The sequence below is a fragment of the Crocodylus porosus genome, unplaced genomic scaffold (genome assembly GCF_001723895.1).
Source record: "Crocodylus porosus isolate Cpor-Errol unplaced genomic scaffold, CroPor_comp1, whole genome shotgun sequence".
Classification (NCBI taxonomy): Eukaryota; Metazoa; Chordata; order Crocodylia; family Crocodylidae; genus Crocodylus; species Crocodylus porosus.
Window position 1 is genome coordinate 58,895,781 of NW_017728886.1, and position 20,282 is coordinate 58,916,062.

Below are 20,282 nucleotides of genomic sequence, written 5' to 3' on the forward strand. Positions count from 1 at the left end.
TTTGCCACTTACCTGCTACAAAACTTTGGCCAAGTCACTGCTGCTCTCAGTAACTATAATTCCTCTCCAACCATTCCCCGTCTTATTCACTTAGGTTGCAAACTCTTTAAATCAAAAAATCTCTCTAGAAATGCATGTGTACAGTGGCCACCACAACTACATACCAAATCTCAGTGAAACTGCTAGTTGCTACTGTAACATAAGCAATTATTACAGGATTACATTTAATATTAATTCCATTTTCCTTAAATTGCTTTTCAAATCAAATACAAGACATTTTAAATGCATATTATTAGTACCACTAATAATAAGCTTAAACCCAAATTTCATGTGGTGGCAGTTATGAAATGTCCATAGTTCATATAAGGTGAAAGATAATTTTAGAATGCAACAGCAGTTTTAGAGCCATTAAAATGGGATGGAAAAATATTACCAGATGAGAATTTTTTCATAATAAATTAAAACCATCATTTCAGTCATGTCGCTGAAAGCCACTTTGATATTACATTAAAAAAATTTTTTTTGCTCACATAAAATGCCAGAAATTTTGTGTAGCAATCTTTGTTTCCAAGGAAATTACTGTTGCTTGGGGTGAACAATAGAGGAAGTTATATAAGATATGTGAAAATATGTATATAAAAGTGAAATACATCTGAAGATTAAAAATATTATCGACTTTTGCTGCTACTTTTATCAGCTTAACTGCTGATAATCTATTGTAGTGTACTATTACAACAAATATAGTATCACCTTTGGATAATAATGTCCAATTGTCATTTTGTCTCCTTAATAGCTAGCTCACCCAGATCATTTTCAGAAGGACTATGGACAGAAAATTATGATGCTACGTGGAAACAAGGGTGCGTCTACCATGCTCCTGGTACTGTGCAGTCCCAGCAGTGCACAGATCATTTTTGACCCTACTGCACAGTGGCAATGTTACTCCTGAGCAGTAGCAGCAGTGTCACAGTTAGTGCCTGCTGACACTACATTGGTGTAGCAATGAGCTACACCATGGTAGCCCATTGCTATGGTGATTTAATGTCTCATTTAGATGTGCTCAGGATGCATTATCAGTCACATTGGCAAACAAAAAAAGGTTCATGTTAAAGATTGCCTACCTTTCCTTCTATAGATTACTTGATACCCCTATGAGTCTTTGTCTGCATTGGAACAAAGCTTATCTGCAAGACCTCAAAGTCAAATTAACCATGGGCCGTGTAGACTTACTCATAACTAATCCCAGCTGAAACCAGTCATATTGAAACTAGTATTAGTTGTGGCCCTAATTTAGCACAGGGTGTGTGTAAAGTACCATGATGGGGTACAGTAACTAAGTGTTATATATCTGTTTCTCACAAATGCTCAAATGGAGTTGCAGCTACTCAATATATTTTTAAAAAAAATTTAAAGGTCCCTATGCATAAATGACTAAATTCCATTTTTTCAGCTTCAGGATAGAGTTCCTCACAAACTTTTCATTTCCTTTTTACCAAAAGACTAATAGTATTATTTTTTACAGTACCTTTAGAAATGTATATGTCCATAATCTGTTACTCTGCAAGAACTGCCAGGCTAGGCTAGTTACTTCTGACCCATGAAGGGATTGTAAGAGAATAATCATTCTCTGAAGCCCAGAAAGAAACTAGTGCCACACCCAGGTTTACTTCAGACCTCTCTCTCAGGGACAATTTATTGTTCAAACCCAAGAACAAAGCAATTCCCTTGCCTAATGCATACTGCAATCCCCAGGGGTTTTTCTTTGCTTCTCTAAACAGCAGCAACCTATTGAAGAGGCCACTCTAGAAATAGAGTGGCCTTAATTATTTTATGAGGATATGTGAGACAGAGGCAAGCTCTTAACCCTTTCTTGGATATTTTGTCCTATCACAAGAAGACAGAACCTCTATCAACTACCCTCCCATCCCAACCCAATCCCACAATCCTCTCAAGGCACAAACCAGAAAGGTGCAATGATGAAGAAACAAAAGCCACAAACATGATGATGATATATACATTGGACTAGAGAAGATACACTGATTTTTTTTAAGTACTTGAGTGTGTCTACATGTGCATTTACAGTGGCTTAAATTTACTACACAGTAAGTGGGAATAGGCCAGTGTCTACATGTGCAGGCATTAAAGGACATTAAATGCTGTGTGTGGACTGACTTGAGACTGAAATTAGTTTCAAGTCAGTCCACACACACAGTGTTTCTGTGCAGTAAAGGGTCTATACATGTGTTACTGCGCAGTAACTAGCCAGGCATAAATTTGATACCTACATGATGCAGGTCTCAAATTTATGCTCAAGTTGACGTAAGTCACCATATTTACTGTGCAGTACAGGCATGTATGTATACATGCGCAACCATACCGCACAGTAATTTGGATTACTGTACTGTAAATGCTTGTGTGTAGATGTGGCCCTTAAGTACAAAAGTAGTCATCTTTTGCAAATAATGCTACACCTGTGGTTTTTCTATGCAGATGGTACATTCTTTTCTTTCAGCTTTGAGCCTCTCAGGGTAGTTAAATTACATAACTCCATTGCAAGTCAGCCTCTTTTGTGGTGCAAAACAGAAGGAAGAAGAAAACAGTTGTTTTTGCGATTGAAAAAACCCTCCAACCTTTGGAAAAGGGAGTTCTTTAAAACTACCTATTCAACACTAAGCATGTATGTCTTTGTGTGTTCCTGCCTGCCTCAAATTTAGGTATACCAACTTGTAGCTTGTGTGCAAAAACTATATACAGAAGTTCACTGCACATAAACTGGTTTAAAAATGGCAGAACTCAGTTTAAGATAGACCTGGATCAATGTGCACTCAAACTTAATTGATTTGGGTGAGACCAGCGAATCAAACTTCTGTACTAGATCATCTATCAATTCATGTTAAGGCCGCTGTCTACCAGCATCCCAGGTACCTTTGTAGCTCCCCGCTATCTCCTCTTTCACAGGGAGATGCGCTGGCACTTGCCCTACACTTGACTGCTCTGGCCGAGCTCCCAATAGGCCCCAACCCTGAGTTGTCACAGAGCTGAGTCAGCACAGGCCCTTTCCACAGCCCCACCTCCTGTCTCCAGCCAGATGTCAATCACAGGCAGACAATGCAGAAGTGGGAAGGGAGAATGCTCACCCATGCCTGGCAGCCCAGTTGGGCTCTGTGGAGCTGTGCCCACTCATGGGGGTTTTCCTAGGCTCAGTGTCAGGTCTGTGTGTACATTGTGGTGTGCTTCATGATGACGAGGTTTGTGCAGAGACACAGACACCTCCCTTCCCCTCCACTCCACACTGCCTGCAGCTGACAGATGACATGGCAGGGGGAGGGAGATGGCCTCGCCTGTGCCCAGCAGCCAATCAGGGGTGGCCCGGGTGCTTGGCTGTGCTCAGCAATCTCCAGCAGCCTGGGGTATTTGCACGGCATGCTGGAAGTCATGCAGTAGCACCCTCAGTATGCTGGTCAAAGCTAGTGCAGGCAGCCTGCATCCCCCCAACCCCCACCACCAAAGGGCAAATATGAGTTCTGTTGGCTACTGATCTAACCTATGCCACTTACAGAAAACTGTGTAACTTAGACTGATTCTGCCTCAGGCTTTTTGAATGTCTGTAGTTAGCCTTAATGTCCCCTCAGAGCAGACAGAGCTCTGATATTTCATGTCCTGTGCAGAACAGTTCAATAAAGTAAGGTGGACTCAATTTTCCTCTCCACTTACAAATAAGCAAAGAGTTTGGACCATGATGTCTACTATTTCCTTTTGTTTACTGTCTCCTTACCATTCTCTGCCAACATGTAATGGGAGAAAGAAAGTATTACCAGTGTTCAGTAAGAAGGTTTCATGACAGGACAGAGGACTCTTTTACAGGCTGAACAGTTTTTGGGGATATTTTTTAGTTTTTTTGGCCTAAATTATTTTATCACTCTACATTTCCCATTGTCCTGCTTATGTGGGAATAAAATTAAGGTAGTAGTTGTAATAAGATTATGGGGCCTGATTCTGCACTTATAAAATGTTTACACCTATGTAAATCTCTTGGTTACAATGAAGTCATTCCTAGTTCAAACTAAATCAGTTCCACAGGCTTTTGCCTGAGGGCCTGATTTTCATTCAGTACACAGAGTTCCTGTTAAAGTCGGTGGGAGCCTACACACAGAGCAGCTGTAGAACTGAGCCTTAATGCAGGCTGTATCTGCTTGTTATTGTCCTCTAATACACTGGGCCAGCATTAGAAGTTACAAACCAAAGACAGGGAGCACTTGCTGAATGAGCTGAACATGGTTAACCTAAAGAGCTTTATGGAGCCCCCGCTGTTTTCAGTGGGCCTAATAATAGAGCTACCATTAGTATTGGCTGTAATTTAAGTATTTCAATTCATGAAATGTAAACACAATTGTAACAAACTTCAGAAAGTCCTGAACACAAAGCTGCAGCCAGGCATTAAAGTACATTAACACTGTGTGTGGACTGACTAGGGACTCCCCATGTGCTATTATGTAATATTACTTCCATTTGATTTGGTGTCCCACTTTCCTCCCCTGTTTGAGGACACCCAGTGACAGTGCACTGCTGGCACTGTCCTTGCTATGGTACTGCCTAATCATTAGATCCAACCGTGAAAGACGATGAGTAAGATCCAACCCTGAAAGATACCTGGTAAGTACTCTCTCTGTTTATTCTGAGAGGTGGTAAGTGCTTTTCTGAGGAACAAGTCCAAGATTTACACAATAAACCAATATTTAACAGATGACATTCAGCCTAGAGAAATGAAAGACCCCAAGCAATACGTGTAGGAGCCAAGCACTCAACTGCATATACACGTTATTGGTTCTAATCACAGAGAAGAACTCCAATAATACATTATGGGTGCAGACAGAAGCGTAGCTCCCAGCTGTAACTCGGAATGTTTTCTGCAAAGCATTGACTTAATGTTATCCCAGACAAAACAGAAGTTCACTGTTGGTTCCAGGGGGACAGGGAATCTAGCTGCTGGTTGGGAGCCTGCAGCAATGTTCCCATAGCAATGGCCAAGGGTCTCTGCTAGTGCTCACTGTTTTCAGAATGGTAGAGGAAAAGGTAGTGGAGGGAACTTGTTCTTTAGGCTCCCCAGCTGTGCTGAAGGGTGGAGTGTGTGTGTGGTGGGAGGGAGTTTCCAATACACCTGCCCCACCCTCCAGAGAGAGCTGAAAAATGCCAGACTAAACTATCTATGCTTCCTTTCCTTCCTCTCATTCTGAAAACCATGACAGGCTGGCAGGCCATGCAGACAGAAGTTACAGAAAATGCTATATTTTGAACTTCTTCATCTGATACCGCATACAAAGAGGTGTCAGATTTTCTCTTGATCAGCCATTTTTGAAGCTGTCTGCAGCTGTGCACTTGCATTTGGTCACAGCTATAAGCTGCCTTCTGTGGGCAGATTGGGAAAAAATTGTCACTTCTGTCTGTGCCTTATGTGTTTACCAAACTAGGGCACAGACAGAAGTGACAATTTTTGCCTGATGTGGCCACAAAAATGGTCTATAGCCTTGACCAAACACAAGCACATGGCTGAAGAACACTTCAATAATGGCCAATCTGGTGAAAATCTGAACCCTTGTTTTATGAGGGTTCAGATGAAGATATTTCAAAACACAGTGTCTTCTGTAACTTGTGTCCGTCTACCTGCCAACCTCCAAGCTGTTTTCAGAATGGGAGGGGGGAAAGGGAATGGAGGGAGTTTGGTCTGGGTTTTTTTCAGTCCCCACTGGAGGATGGGACAGGTGGATTGGAGCCCCCCTGAGGTAGGGGGGCTCCAATTCCCCCACCCCACCCTCCAGCTCTGGTGGTGGAACCCCTAGAATATGCTCCTTCTGCTCCCTTTCCCCCCTCCCATTCTGAAAACAGTGCTGGCTGGCAGGGAGGAGGGGTTGCTAGGGGAAACTGATTGCAGGCTTGAAGCCAGCAGCTAGATACCATTTCCCCCTAGAATCAACAGTGAACTTCTGTTTGGTCTGGGGGCTTGTTGTGACTCAGAACACTTCCTGCAAAGCGTTCTGAGGTACAGCAGGGAGCTGCACTTCTGTCTGCATCCTGGGTGTCTCAAAAAACGTTCTGTGAATCAGTACTAAAATTAACAAAACAAAACAAAAAAAATCCCCAAGCTATAAGCATAAAGCATAAAGGACAGAAATTTCTGGCAAAAATATCACAATCTTTTTTTATTATCCTCTTTAAAACTGTGTTCAGTTTTCATCATATAGTCAACAAAGAAAAAAAAGAGAGTAAAATAAAGCAGGGAAAGAGAAAATATTAGGGAAAGGGGAAGGCCCCTGCATATACAGAGATTTAAAAGATCAATGATTATTTTGCTTACAGCAGGTATAAAGGACAAGATGGAGGTATGTCAAATGAGTAAAGCAAAAAAGTTGGGACAGGGCCTGTCTTTATGCTTTGTGTTTGTACACCACCTAGAACAATGATGTCCTGGTTCAAGCTGGTACTTCAAGGTGCTATAGCCAGCATTCCCTCTAAGCTGTGCGGCATGCACAGTTGTGCAGGTGTGCCCGACAGCATGGCATGAGCATGCCTGTGTGGCTGCAAAGCTTACAGGGAATGCTGGCTATTGCACCAGTAGTAATATTAGAAATAATATTTCAGTCACTCATATTTACATTCTTTTCCATAATGTAAAAGGGAAATTACAGTACAACAGAAGTAAATGTGATTAAAAGATACAGTTTTTCTCAAATGGTTCATTTTTTACTTACACTAGTGGGAAGTGAAAACACCCCTGAAATGTGAAAAAAAAACCCAAACCCACCACAGTTACCTGTGGAACTCTCTCCTACAATATATGATAGGTATGACAAATTATTAAGATTAAAAAAAATAGATATTAATACAGGCATTAAGAATAGCATCTTTTATTCCTTAGTTTGGATGCAATTTTATATGGGCTATAAAATCTTTTAATTCAGGGCTTGCTACCTGGACTTAGGAAAGAACCTCCTTATGAGTATATCATTGAGCAATCATTTATTTAAATACTTTTGAATGTCTTGAAGAATACTGTAAGAATAAAAGCATTATAGATTCATAGAAAATTTCTAGAGGTCCATAAGGTATTATTGTAAAAAAACATAGAATTTAATAGAGAATAATATCCTTTCTATACATTTTGTAAAATCAGCCTAGAATTGTATAACAATAGCATGATCTTCTGTTAACTGCTATGCAATTCTTTAAAAGTCTATAGAGAATTTGAAATTTGTATTAACCACAAGGTAAGATTCTAATATTTAAAGGGTTCCTTAATGTTCTCTCTAATACTTCACTTTGCTCTTGGACTATTCATTCCTGGTATTACCTTCATTACACTGCCAAGTGAATATATAAATCATACATTTTCTATCTCAACGTATGCTCTTAATGAAAATTTTTGACAGCATTGTCACACTGATCACATAGACCTAATTCTTCTCTCTTAGGGCCTAATTTAACATCCATTAAAGCTGACAAGAGGACTTTTAGTGATTTTAATGGGCTGGATCAGACCCTTATAGGTAAGAAAATCAATGTAACACTGCTATAACTGGGAAGAGAATCAGGTTCAGAATCTTCACAGTGGGCATGTTTACATGTGCAATTAATGCACCTGAATTTCCTGTGCAGAAAATTCAGGTGCATTAAACTGCGCCTGGGCACACATCTGAACATGTGCCTGTTGGGAGCAAATTTGGTCCTGATGGGCATGTCCAGCTGAACCCACATGTGCCTCTTGGCAGCATCTCAAACCCCTTTGAGACAATGCAAGAGGCACATGCAGGAACAACACAATGTTCCCCATGCTGCAAAAGCATGGGGGCAAAATTAGACCCCTGGATATCCAGGGGTCAAAAAACCCTGCAGAGAAAAAAAAGCAGAGCAGGGTCCTCCACCAGAGGCTGGCTGCCAGAGCATCTCTATGGTTGGCCCTTGCCCTGGTGCTGAAGCACACTGCCTGCTCATGCAGGGCAGGCAGCATGCCAGCAGCAGGGAGCTGGACCCAGGCTCCATTGTCGGTAAGTAAGGGGTTGGGGGGCTGGAGGAGGACAGAGGAGACCATGGGGGTGACTCCCACCGGCCCCGCTTGCTCCCCCAAGTCCCCCCTGATCCCTTCCCCACCCATCCCCATCCCCCACCTGCTCCCTGAGCCCCCTGATCCATTCCCCGCCTAGCCCTACCCCCAACCTGGAGCCACTGGAATCTTGCTGGAGCCATTGGGAATGATTTGGGGTGCAGCAAACTAAAACTCCTCCAAGTGCAGGACAGTGTTGCCGGGGGTGGGGGGAGGTGGTGTTGCTGCTGCCACGGAGGGAAGCACCTGCTCCCCACACAGCCCAGGGACCACTCCTCCCACCGGCAGCTCACCCTCCCTACCTCCTGCCAGAGAGGCAGGTAAGTCAGTGGGGTGTGTGCATGACATGGGGGTTTAATCGGCCCTAAATTGAAGCGGTATTTTTTAAAACCCACCACTTCAATTTAGGGCCCCTGTTTTGTCTACACACGCCTAAAGCTCCTGACTGCCATTCTTCCAATGAATAGTACCTAATTTTTTTAATAATCCCAATAACAGCAGAAGGATTACTTATGGCACTACTCAACAGAACTAGGGATTACAGAACTGGTTTTAATTGAGTAGTACTTCCAGAATGTGCCACAAAGATGCAAGCCACAGTAAGAAACATGTATTGCTTGATGAGCATTCCAGCAAAGGACCCAAGGGCTCGGAAATCTCAGTTCTCTTCTTCTTCCTGCCTTACTTCAGGAAGGTAGTAAATTGCAACAGCACGGATATGACTGCCAAAGTCTGCTTTATTGAACTCTTAAGTATAGATTTTCATGCCACTTTTTATTCTCTTGGCCTCTCTTATCAATCTCATATTGCTTCTGAAATCATATAGAGCACAATGCTGTGCAAATGTATGTTTCATACACCTACTCCACTAACTTCAGTACAGTTGCCTGGGGTTCAAGTCTTTGCCTTTTCAGATTCTGCTGTAATTTAATGACCATAACACAGAACCATATGCACTTCTCACTTATACTTATTTTACACCAATATTGCTGTGTTTTCTTAGAAATACAAAAGTGAAAGCAGAATTGGGTCTATGGAGTTAAAAAAAAAGAGTTCATTAGTGACGCCAGTTGGCAGCACTAGCCAAGCCCTTACACTCTTATGGTCCTATTCTGCTCTCCATCCTATTAGTAGAAATCTGCAGCAACTCATTTGGAGTGAATGGAGTTACCTCAGATTTACACTGTGGTAGCTGAGAACTGAATTTGCATATACAGTGTCCCATTGACAATATTTTTTAGTTGGAAAAGCATGTGTAGTACAGGGAGACGATTCAGACTGCAGAATAGGTCCATTAACTCCACTGGAGTTAATTTATACTGGGGGCCAGTGAGGGCAGAAGCCCTATATTTGTTAGTAGTCTTCACCCTGCAGGCCAGATTCTCCTTTCCTACCTGACCCCCTTGCAGGGCTCATGAGGCACCAAGGACTGGGAGGATTTGGCATATCTGTGCACCAGAGACTTCCCATAGTGAAGAGGAATTTTTTTTGACATTAGGTTGGTCAGTGGCTCCTATCTATGCTAGGTGTCCCCTTTCTGCTGCACAGGTAAAGGGAGAAGGGACTGCTGCTCTGCTATAACAGCCCTTCACATCTGTAAAGTCACCTGTCCTCCGCTGTGCTCTAACTGATCCCAAGGCCAGGTCAGGCCAGGCCAGAGTCCAGGAACCTTAAGCCACCAACAAACATAATGCTGATGCCCAGGAGCACTGAACCCTAAACTTGGTTCTCACACTCCATTTTTACTTGTGCTAGGTGACATGTCTCCAGCCATTTGAACTCTGCACAGCGGTAGGTGTTCACACCATGTAGAAGTTCTATAGCTTTCTTTTTCATTCTTCTTCTTTCCCATCATATTTATCTCTTTTGAGCTGCTGTGTACTGTTTCCACTTTAACAGCTCCTACCAGCTGTTTTCTTTTGGTAACTCTTGTTGCAGATAGAATTTCAAGGGCTTCTAGGGGGAAGCTGCTGAAAGCACTACAGCTCTCAGACTCACTTCAAAGCAGCTTTCATCATTTTTCATGCACTTTTTTTAGGTTCTTTCTCTCCTGTTCTTTCCCCGCAAAAAACAGATTCTCCGCAAGATCACACTGTGCGATATAACCATTTACAGCCCTTTGGCACGAGACATCTTTTTTTTTTTTTGTCTGATTAACACACATCCAACTGTCCTGTAAAGGTTAAGGAGGGGGACGTCCCCTCCACCTTTTGAATACAAATTGATTGTTGTTTTTTCCAGGGGAATGGGTGGGAGGGATGTTTACTGTTGTAATTAAGATGCCAGAAATATGAGGGTCAACTTTAATTTAGTTGAAACGTCCTTCATTAAAGATACTGGAGCTCCTGCATTTGACCAACCAGGCTCATCTGTGGGAGGCCCTGGCTTAACACCAACTCTAACTGTGGCTGAATTATCCTTCCTAGCTCTAAGGTTTTGTTGCTGAATCAGAAGAAGGTTCATACAGTTCATACTTTTATGAGTTATTTCAGGCTAGGGACATAATTGGATTACTTCCATCCCAGTGTTACCTCTTAAGAAACAGCTTACCTTCTTAATGTTACTTTCTCCTGACTGGACTTAAAGTAGGGTTATCACTGTAAAAACAGATGTAGAATAGACCTTGGAAAATGGAGGAGGGAGGAAAATTAGAGACGTTATTGAAAAATAAAGCGACAAAGAAGTTGGCTCTGTAGGATGACCAATTTCAATCGTGCCATGAAGGAGAGAGACTAATAAATTCAATGGCATCAGTCTCCCAAGTGCCATCAATCTCTAGCAAGAATGCTTTTGGCTCAAAGTCTAGTTTTGTTTGAATAGAAAGGATGTCTAGGAGGAAAAGGATCACAGGATTTCTTGCAGTGCAACGGATACTCTTTTCAATGGTACATAACCATTGAACTCCTTTGAGTTTAAGGAATAGTAGTCCTTGCCCTTACATTCCTCCTCTTTTTGTAGCATGGGGATGTCTTATCCTCAGTAGGAAACTATTGTATGTTTTGGATTTCTCCTCATTGGACAAGGACAAATGTGAAGGCCAGAACCCTGTCAGCTGCTTCCATTATTTGCCTTGTGGGCTGATAGATATTCATATCCCACTCCTATTTACACTAGGAGACATTAGGAACAACTTCACTGAAGCCAAATGAATTACATAAGGGAAAATCTGTTCTAAGTGAGCAGATAATTTACCACAGTATGGTATGTCTTGTGACAGGTATAGTGCAACATGAACTGGTATCACATAAGGCAACAACAGTAGTAAATATAGCAAACCATGCTATTAGTTAGCACTGGGCACATGTTACTTCTTCAAAACACCGCAAATTTATTAAATTAAATCCTGTAGTTTACTCCATGAATACTCAGGGCCCCAAGTACTGTGGAAATGCTGCTTTTGCATTTCTTCTAGTAACAATCAAGAAATCGAGTACTGCACTTTGTAGTACAGAGCTATCCTCATGGCCACATCATCCCTAGATCAAGAGAAAAATGGCGTAGCAGCTGGAGATGGCATGGGGATTTCCTTACTGCATTCACATTTACTGTAGATGGAGTACCAAATTGCTCAGGGCTGCTATTTTTCTCCATGCCCTCAACTATTGGTTGCAAATCTTCTAGATGCCTTTGCCAGCTGGACCTGAGAACAATTTTCTCCTGTGTGTCCAAAGGCCCTTCATATAAGTTTTTTCTACTGCCTTAGATTTAGAGCTAGAAGTTTTCTTAATATTATTTTAATATTTCTAAACATTTTCTTCTGGGAATACATTTTTTAGGAATATTTTTTCCTTAAAATAAAGAAAGCAAGCAAGCAAGCAAGCAAGAAAGAAAGAAGTGACCTTTATTTGTTCCTCCCTGTCATCTAGTCAAACAAATGAGTATAACTATTTCAGAACATGTTGTTGTTATAGCTACCAAACATTCCTGAATGATATTGCCCACAGACCCAAATGGATGACTGCCAAAGAAATGACAGGTATTTTTTTCTGAAGTTTAAGAGGATGAAAGTCACATACAAGTTATTTGTTGGAATTGTGCTTTTGGGAAATTTCTTCAGGCCATGTTGAGAAGGCTAGGAAATAAACCATAATAAGGGAGGTGGATGGAGGTGTAAATACCAAAGTTGAGCTCCTGCGCTTGATATGTTCTCCTGAATACACTTCTACTTGATTTGTGTTCTCTATGCAGAGCAGAGCAGGTAGCAGGTAGGATTTGGGTCAGGTAAAGCAGAACTTCAAGGAGCATAGCTGCATCCAACAAACCAGGTAGCTGTGAGCAGCTGGGGCTCATGGGTTCTGTTCCTTGTTTTGTCTCTGAATTTCTGTGTGACGGCACAGCTATTAGGCATTTATGTGCTTTAAGGGCATGTGTAGACAAAATGGGGGCTTACTTTGCCCTAAATTGAAGTGGTGGGTTTTTAAAAACACCACTTTAATTTAGGGTGAAGTAAACCCCCTTGTTGTGTACACCTGTGTCTTACCTGCCTCTCTGGCAGTGGGGAGGGGAGGGAGGGCTGCCAGCAGGTGGAGCAGTCCCTGGGCTGGTGGCTGGGGGCAGGGGGAGCACTGGTGCTTCCCTCCATGGCAGCGGTGGATCTGCCCAGGAGGCACTTGCCCACAGGCACCTTGCTCAGGTGGTCCCGGGGAGCACCGCAGCCGTGGAGAGAAGGACCAGGTCCCTACGCAGGTCATGCAGGCAGGCTCCTGGAGAAGGGGAAAAAATAAGGCTTGCCACTTTTTTTTTCCTTCAGTGGAGCCTGCATTCCTGGGCTGCTGCCATTTCATCTACACACTTAAGGTAGCTTCTGGTCCCTAGTCTAGCCAGAAAATTTTTCTTATAGAAAAAAAAAAGTTAAAATGCTGGCAACTGTGGTATAATTAATACTTTGCATAATCCCAATATACTATACAGTGGAGGATTACTGTAACTGTTTTCTTGCATGAATAATACCTGCTGGGAAAATATTACACTACAATAAGTGTACCTGCCCTTCACAATATATATTTATGTTTGAACTAATGAAGGCTTTTTCCAAAGAATGGCAACATTAATGTAATAGAAACCTTTCTGGGATACTCTAGTACATTAAGAGAGGTGGCCCATGGCAATCATAGAGACGACTAGAGCCTGTAGCCTAAGGCTGGCTTTGCTTGCAAGGGAAATGACCTCTTCTTCAGTTTCACAAGATACAAACCAAATGTCTTACATATTGGTCACGTTCCATTTAACTCATATTAATCTACATTGCATTGCCCGAGGGTACAAAATGTTGCATTTTTCTCCTTCTCCCCTCCCCCCCACCATATATATATCTTTTTCCTACAAAATATATTGAAAGATGTATGAATTCTCAGCAGCAAAACATATTCACTGCTATGCTTTCCATTGTCAGTTTACTTTGCAGTCTACAGCTTATGGGACTGCAAACCCATACTTTTCTCCTATGTGTGTGTTTTTCTTCAGGGTCATTTAAATCAAATATCTGGATTAGCCCAATTTAGCCATATTAGCTCAATAGTAACCTTTTTGATATACTGTATAAAGACAAGAAGCTGTATCTATTGCTACTGCTTCAAATAATAAAAGAATTCTTTACATATACCAAAAAGCAAATGTAATTGCAGCGTTAATATGCAGCAGCTTTTCAGGCATTTCTTGTGCAAAAATATGGCAGTGGTACTTATGATTCAAACCAGGAAGGAACAATATTTTGGACTGGAAAATGCATATGCTCTTCCAATTAAACTCCTGAGTAAGCAATACATTTATGAAGCAGGAATAGGCAGTCCAAACTGCCTGAAAAAAAATGGGTTTTAATTAAGGGCATATACTGCGTATTTGCTCTCATTTGTTTCACTGCAAGCATAAAGAACCCTACAATAACTTCTGGTCATTACTGTTAATACTTGATAAAAAGGATGTAGGGTCAGACCATGGCTATTCATTTCAGAACTAGTGAGAGGCTGAAGATACTTGGAAGTTCTACAAAGCTCAGATGTGCAGACTTTCCCACATATCGGACAGCTGGGATGAGCAGTTTAGCCACTTGCTGAATGGGCTGGTGGAGTGGTCCTTTTGAACCTTAGATATCCTGAAACTTTCTGATAAAAGATTTCAGGACCTCCCAAATGTGCCCTGGCCCAATATGGCATGTCTCAGGTCACTCATTACTCATGACAGCATAACTAGAGGTTTCCAGGCTGCTCTAATACAGATCTTCAGTATCAGAGAACCAAAAAGGTGACTTTGGATTGCCTTTGTCCTCCACTTCAAGTCCTGTGCACTGAGCACAGCCTGGCTAAATCCAAGGTGCTGTCTTGTTATGTCCATCTTGGACCCATTGAACCACAGTTATTTTATTTAAGTCCCAATGACCTTTAAATACTGAGTGACCTTATTCTGTTGCATCCCTGAAATCAGTTATGATGGAGATATGCAGCTGGGTACAATCTACACTAGAGTAGATTTACTGAAATGAATGGCTTCAACCCCAAGTCCTAGTGATGTTAATTGGGACTTTCTCTGGAGGTGAAAAGGGGTGAATGACTTAGTTCTGGATTCTTACAATTCGGCAGTGGGTCATAGCTAGCTATTCTATTTCTACCAGTCCCCCCAATAGTGAGGCAATATGTCTAGGCTTCTGTTGTAGTCTGGTGATCCTGACAGAGCTCACAGTGGTTATTAGACCAATCTTGCTTTGGGCATTAGGATGATATGAGTTAAAGGGGTCCTTTGCCTTTCCTTAACATATAAAACTTATTAAGAGTATGTTAAAAATAAGTACAATTAGGTACACTGTTTTGTAGGGATTCCGTGGATATGGGGTCCTGTGCATGGTGGCTTATATGATATAGAAATGGTGGAAGTTGATATAGTCTGAGGGTATACATGGTCATGTAGCCTACATTTGCCCAGGCTAGTGGGAGGGGAGAACAGGATGTTGCGTTGCGATTGAGAGGATATAAAACCCTGTGCATGGTACCTGCATCAGAATTCATTCTAATTTGCATTCATAGCCAGAATCTGGTTGGGAGCATAACCCTCCCCTGACTTTGGCTCCCTCCTCTTCTCTGCAACCAACACCTGAAATCTACATAGAGTGCAGCTGGGCAGAACCTAAGGATCAGACCCAAAGGCTTCGCTGGAGTTACTATAGGGTTACATGTTACATTGGACAATACTAAGGACACTTAAAATGCAAGCGTCCATAGGTTAAAGTTTGTTAACTTGTGCTAAGTGCCCTCTGAGCATCGCATACTTATATTGCTTCAGCCAAGGGTTAGCTCTGGGCGGTACAACCTAGCTTGTCAATCTACTCCACGGAGATAAAATGAGCAATTTGTAGTCCTTCAGCACCCCAGGATGCACTGCTTCTAGCTTCCCCTCTCCCTCCCACACTCAGAGCAGGGATAGAGCCCAAGTGTTCTGGCTCCTGGCCACACTCCTGTTCACCTACCCTCTAGCGGCAAGTAAGAGCTGTGCAGCCAAGAAACGTTAAATTAAAGAAATTAAAATGAAAAGAAACCTTTAATGTGCGATTCCTCACAGAATGTTCCAACGTTAACACTACAGATTTAGTATGGTATAAGTGTCATGTGCATCTTTGCCCTATGGATTGTATTACCAGAGCTGAAAGAAGAATTTGGTCCAGCAGCATTATGAGAAACTGACATCATGTACAGATTCATTGGTCTCAATTCTCTTCTCCACGTACACCCATAAACTCCATTGACCACAGTGCTGTGCCAGTAGCAGCGTGAGGTAAGCATCAGGCTTGTTATCCGCAATTTGTCCCTTGTACTGACAAACTGGATTTGCCTTTAACAAAAGGTTTCACCTGCTCCTACCACTTCCTGATACAGACGGTCAGTTTCACAGAAACTATTGCTGTGAATATGAACAGATGCAGCAAGGAAAATGGAAAATAGCAAGCTTTATTTTCCTCCCAGAGCGCTGCTCTTGTCACTGCCTGTGCCACATCTGTGCTTTTGAAGGGAAATGTCATAACACTGCTAATCAATAAGAAGAGTGACAGGACCATTTGTCAAGAACAAGCCAGCACTGCAGCTGTTGTAGTCGTCCTCTCCCTCTGTTTTGCAATCAGAAACCTAGGGAAGGGTCTGATTATTTGCCTCAGGCAGCACCAGTGCTCTTGTGGACAGCCGCTGCGTGAAAATAGCTCTGATCAGCTTGCTAATGCCCTGCACAAGACTGCAGCCCTTGGACTGAATAAAGAGGCAAGAGGCTGGCAGGAAGTATAGAGTTTCTAACAATGGGATGTAAAAGACACCAGACACCCTGCAAAGGAGAGAGGATCCTCAGTATCGAAGAAGTCTGTTGACCTTTAATCCTAAGATCACTGTTGCATATGCATTTCTTTTGAGCTGCAGATGTTCCTTGCTGGTCCACTGGTTAGGAGGACAAGCAGTTGATCTATAAGAGAAGAAGGCAGGGCTCAGAGAGAACTTAATGAAGACTTTAATCTTTACATTCCAATTAAAACAGAACAACTAGTATAGCACAGGATGGATCTATAAGCTCCTGCAGCTGCTCTGTCTACAGTAACTGCTGAGCGCTAATGTAAATGTTGATGGGTGCAGCCTTCTCAACAATGAGAGCAGTCATGCATGTAGTGGGGTTGTTTGCAGAGGTGACAATACTGAGCTGCCCTTTCCCACCCCATCAAAATAATTTTTAAATTAGGATATTTATCTTAATCTACTCACCTATCTTTGGTTTTCAGACTTGCAGATTATGTTCCTCCACTTTCCAATGATGGCCTTAAACAAAAAAAAAATCTATTTCATTTTAATAGGTACACAGAAATCAGTTCTGTTATGAAACAAAAAAAGCTTAATAAAACACTGAAAATCTTGCTTTGGCCTTAAATATACCTTCCATTAAGGAAAGTAAATCCCATACAAAAAGACTCTGGTTGTCTTCTTTCTGCGTTGATGAAAACAGATTTTAAAACCTCACAAAGTAATTGCTTATGTCCTCAGAGGTCAGTTTATTTTTATTGAAATGCTGGCTACACCTGGAAAGCTGTAGACTGAAGCATGTGTTAAGGCACAAAACTTTAGAAATAGCTGTACCAAAAATATAAATACAATACAGAAATGCTAGAAGCTATATCTGGAAAGGTGCATCAGGAGGAAAATTCTGGACATGCCTTGTTCACGCTCCTGCTCAGTGTCCACATTCTGCCATTTTGTGAAAGACAATACTGGGCTAAATGGACCTATGGTCTGACCCATTAAAGGCTAGCTCTTATGTTATGTGGGAGTACTGTAGCTATCCAGAGATAAGTGGCTAACACAGTCCTTTCAAGATAAAACCTAAGGAGCAAATACCCAGCTGGTATAAAACATCAGCCGTGCTATGTCAATATATGACACCTAAAGATTTGTCTGTGAGGATCACATTCTCCACTTTGAGCACAGTGGAAGGGAGCTGCTTGGACATTTATGGTCAAATAGAGGTTTGGTTTTGTTTTTCAATGAAAAATGCCATAAAATAGTTTTAGAAAAAATAGCCCATTTCAGCGGTATTTTACTCTGAAAAGCTCCCCTCCCTCAAACATGGCATATACATTGAAATGTTACAGTTTAACATGTTTAGAATGGGATGTTTTCATTTGGAATGGGTTTTTTCCAAGTGAAGATTTATCATTTTTATATGAAAAAATCTGAAAACCTTTTTTTTTGCTTTTAAAACTCAAATTAAGATGAGAACTGTTCTGACTTTGGTAAAATTAAATGTTTCACTTGGCGCCAAACAACATTTTTTAAAAAAATTGAAATTGCATTTCATGAGGCATTTTTCCCCCTTTCCATTCTGGTTTGGAAGGAAAAAGAGTTTAAATCCTAGGATTTTCCACAAGCTGGAAAATCTTTTTTTTATGGGCGGTTCTATAGCAATTCAAGGCAGAAGGCATGGAGCTGGGTATAGCAGCACCCTTGTTTGCTGCTCAGGCCTGTCCAATGTCCCAGTGAAGACCTCAACACTGTCTGCCTTGTAATCCCTGACAAATCATTCATTTTCCTGCTTACATAATGTGAGTAATGTGGGTTTGGTGAGGATAGTACTGAAATCACATAAAACATAAACATGCTAACTCTTATTATCAGTTTCTTGAAAATGTTAGTCATTTTTTTTTTATTTAACTACTTTCAATATATTGAAGATCTGTAGCTTATGTAAATTCTGATTTGCTGAACCAGTAAATGGTGGCAATTAACAGCTGAGGTGTCTGAGGAGAGATAGGCCAAATAGGCTGCACTGAAAGAAAAAGAAATCACTCCTACATTTTCATACCAAAGCACTTTATGAAGCTCATAATCCATGCTGCAGAACTGCTGCCGTGTCCCTTTATATTTATTTGTTTGAATTCGCTAAAGAATTTAAAACACCTGCTTTGGAGATGCAAAGAGGACAACTGACTATCCGTTTGCCAAAATCTATATTCTATTTTTAATATTTATTTAAGAAAACATTTTGCATTGTCCACAAGTTCTGTTTATCTTCAAAATATCTGTGACTAAGACATGTTCATTTAACCCACAGCTAAAGGTATTACTGGTTTCAGCAGATTTTCTCTTTTTAATATTTAAATACCAATAAAAAATTAAAGGAATCTTCTTTAACTGTATTCTCCCTTTCACAGGAATCTGGAAGGAAAGAGCATTCAGGGGTGAAAAGCTGTTCCAATTTATGTGTGGGATCAAACTTTATTTCAATGAGGCAAATGAACAACTTAAGTTAAAAAATGACATATATTTCTCCCCCCAACATGTGTAATATGCTCACATCATACTATGTATGACTGTAACATCATACTATCGTGCAAGAATAGGCATATTTTATAATTTAACTGAAAAGGAGTGAAAGATCAAACACAAACATTAGTACACAATAAAGATTTAGTGAAAATTGACATCATGCAACCAGTGGTATATGTTAGCTGGAAAATGACGTTCATGTGGCTTGTGACAGTGTCTTTGAATGGCTTCCTTTCTTGGTTTGAAGATCTCACTTATCCCTGTTGATTTAAGACTCCTTTGGCAGCTTTTTATTTTTTGTCTAACTACTGGTGTTTCCTCATAGCCAAAATAGTGTAAATAGTAAGAGAAACCTTGAGTTGGATAGTTGATCCCTACTGCGTAGCTTTTGCTGTTCAGCTAGCTCTGGAGATATGTGCATCCAAGAAGAGAAAAAGAAAAATGTTTCTTTTTTAAGACAGAGAGTTCACTGAATAAATTAATAGATAAGAAAGTTGCTGAGGCTGGAAAAAAATTGTATAGCTTGCCAGAAAAGGGTTTTTTGAGTTAATACAAACCTATTATTTCTTCATGAAGAGACTGGGTTTCTATTTGTTTGCTTTCGCACCTAAAATTAGTATGTGCTTCTGCTGGCTGTCTGCAATGGGGAAGGCAGGAAGTGCATGCAGCATACTGGGTAACTATGTGATCTTATTGTCACCTTTCTGCTTTCTCTCTTTCATTTCCATCAACATCTATCATGTTAAAGGCACCTCATACACCTCTCAGGCCCAGGACCATGTGTTTACTTGCTTTGAAAATAACCCTGCACACAGTGAGTGTTTGAAAAGCAATAAAAGGAGGAAATCTGTAAAAACAGAGTTAAAAAATAAAAGTAAAAAAGTTGAAGCCACGTCTGATGGTGCTTGACAAAATTCATGATTTTCCTCATTCCCTTAGCTAATGGTTGTTCTCTATGAAGACCAAACTGTTCTGACCCTTGGTTTACATTAGTAAAGGTGCTAAACCCAGACGCGAGCAAATGTCATCACAATCTGATCAGCAGAAGTCATTTTTTGCATGAATAGAGAGAGGTAGTAGCTCTGTTAGTCTGAGTTAGGCAGAAAGCAGGGCAGGGCAGAACCTTATAGCTTAGTGGTTCTCAAACTTCTTGAAGTCAAGGAACCCTTTCGTACCACTTTTTCTGCCACAGAACTCCTATCCCTGTTATAAAGACTGATACAGAGCTAAACGACCCGGCGCAGCAATAGCAGCACACTACCTCCCAGTCAGCTTTCCATTATCCCCAATCTCTTTGCAGAACCCCTGAGGACATATTGCAGGAACATAGGGTTCCACAGAAACCAGTTTGAAAACTACTGTTACAGACTAACTTGTTCAGACAGGCACACTCTTTCATTGACTAC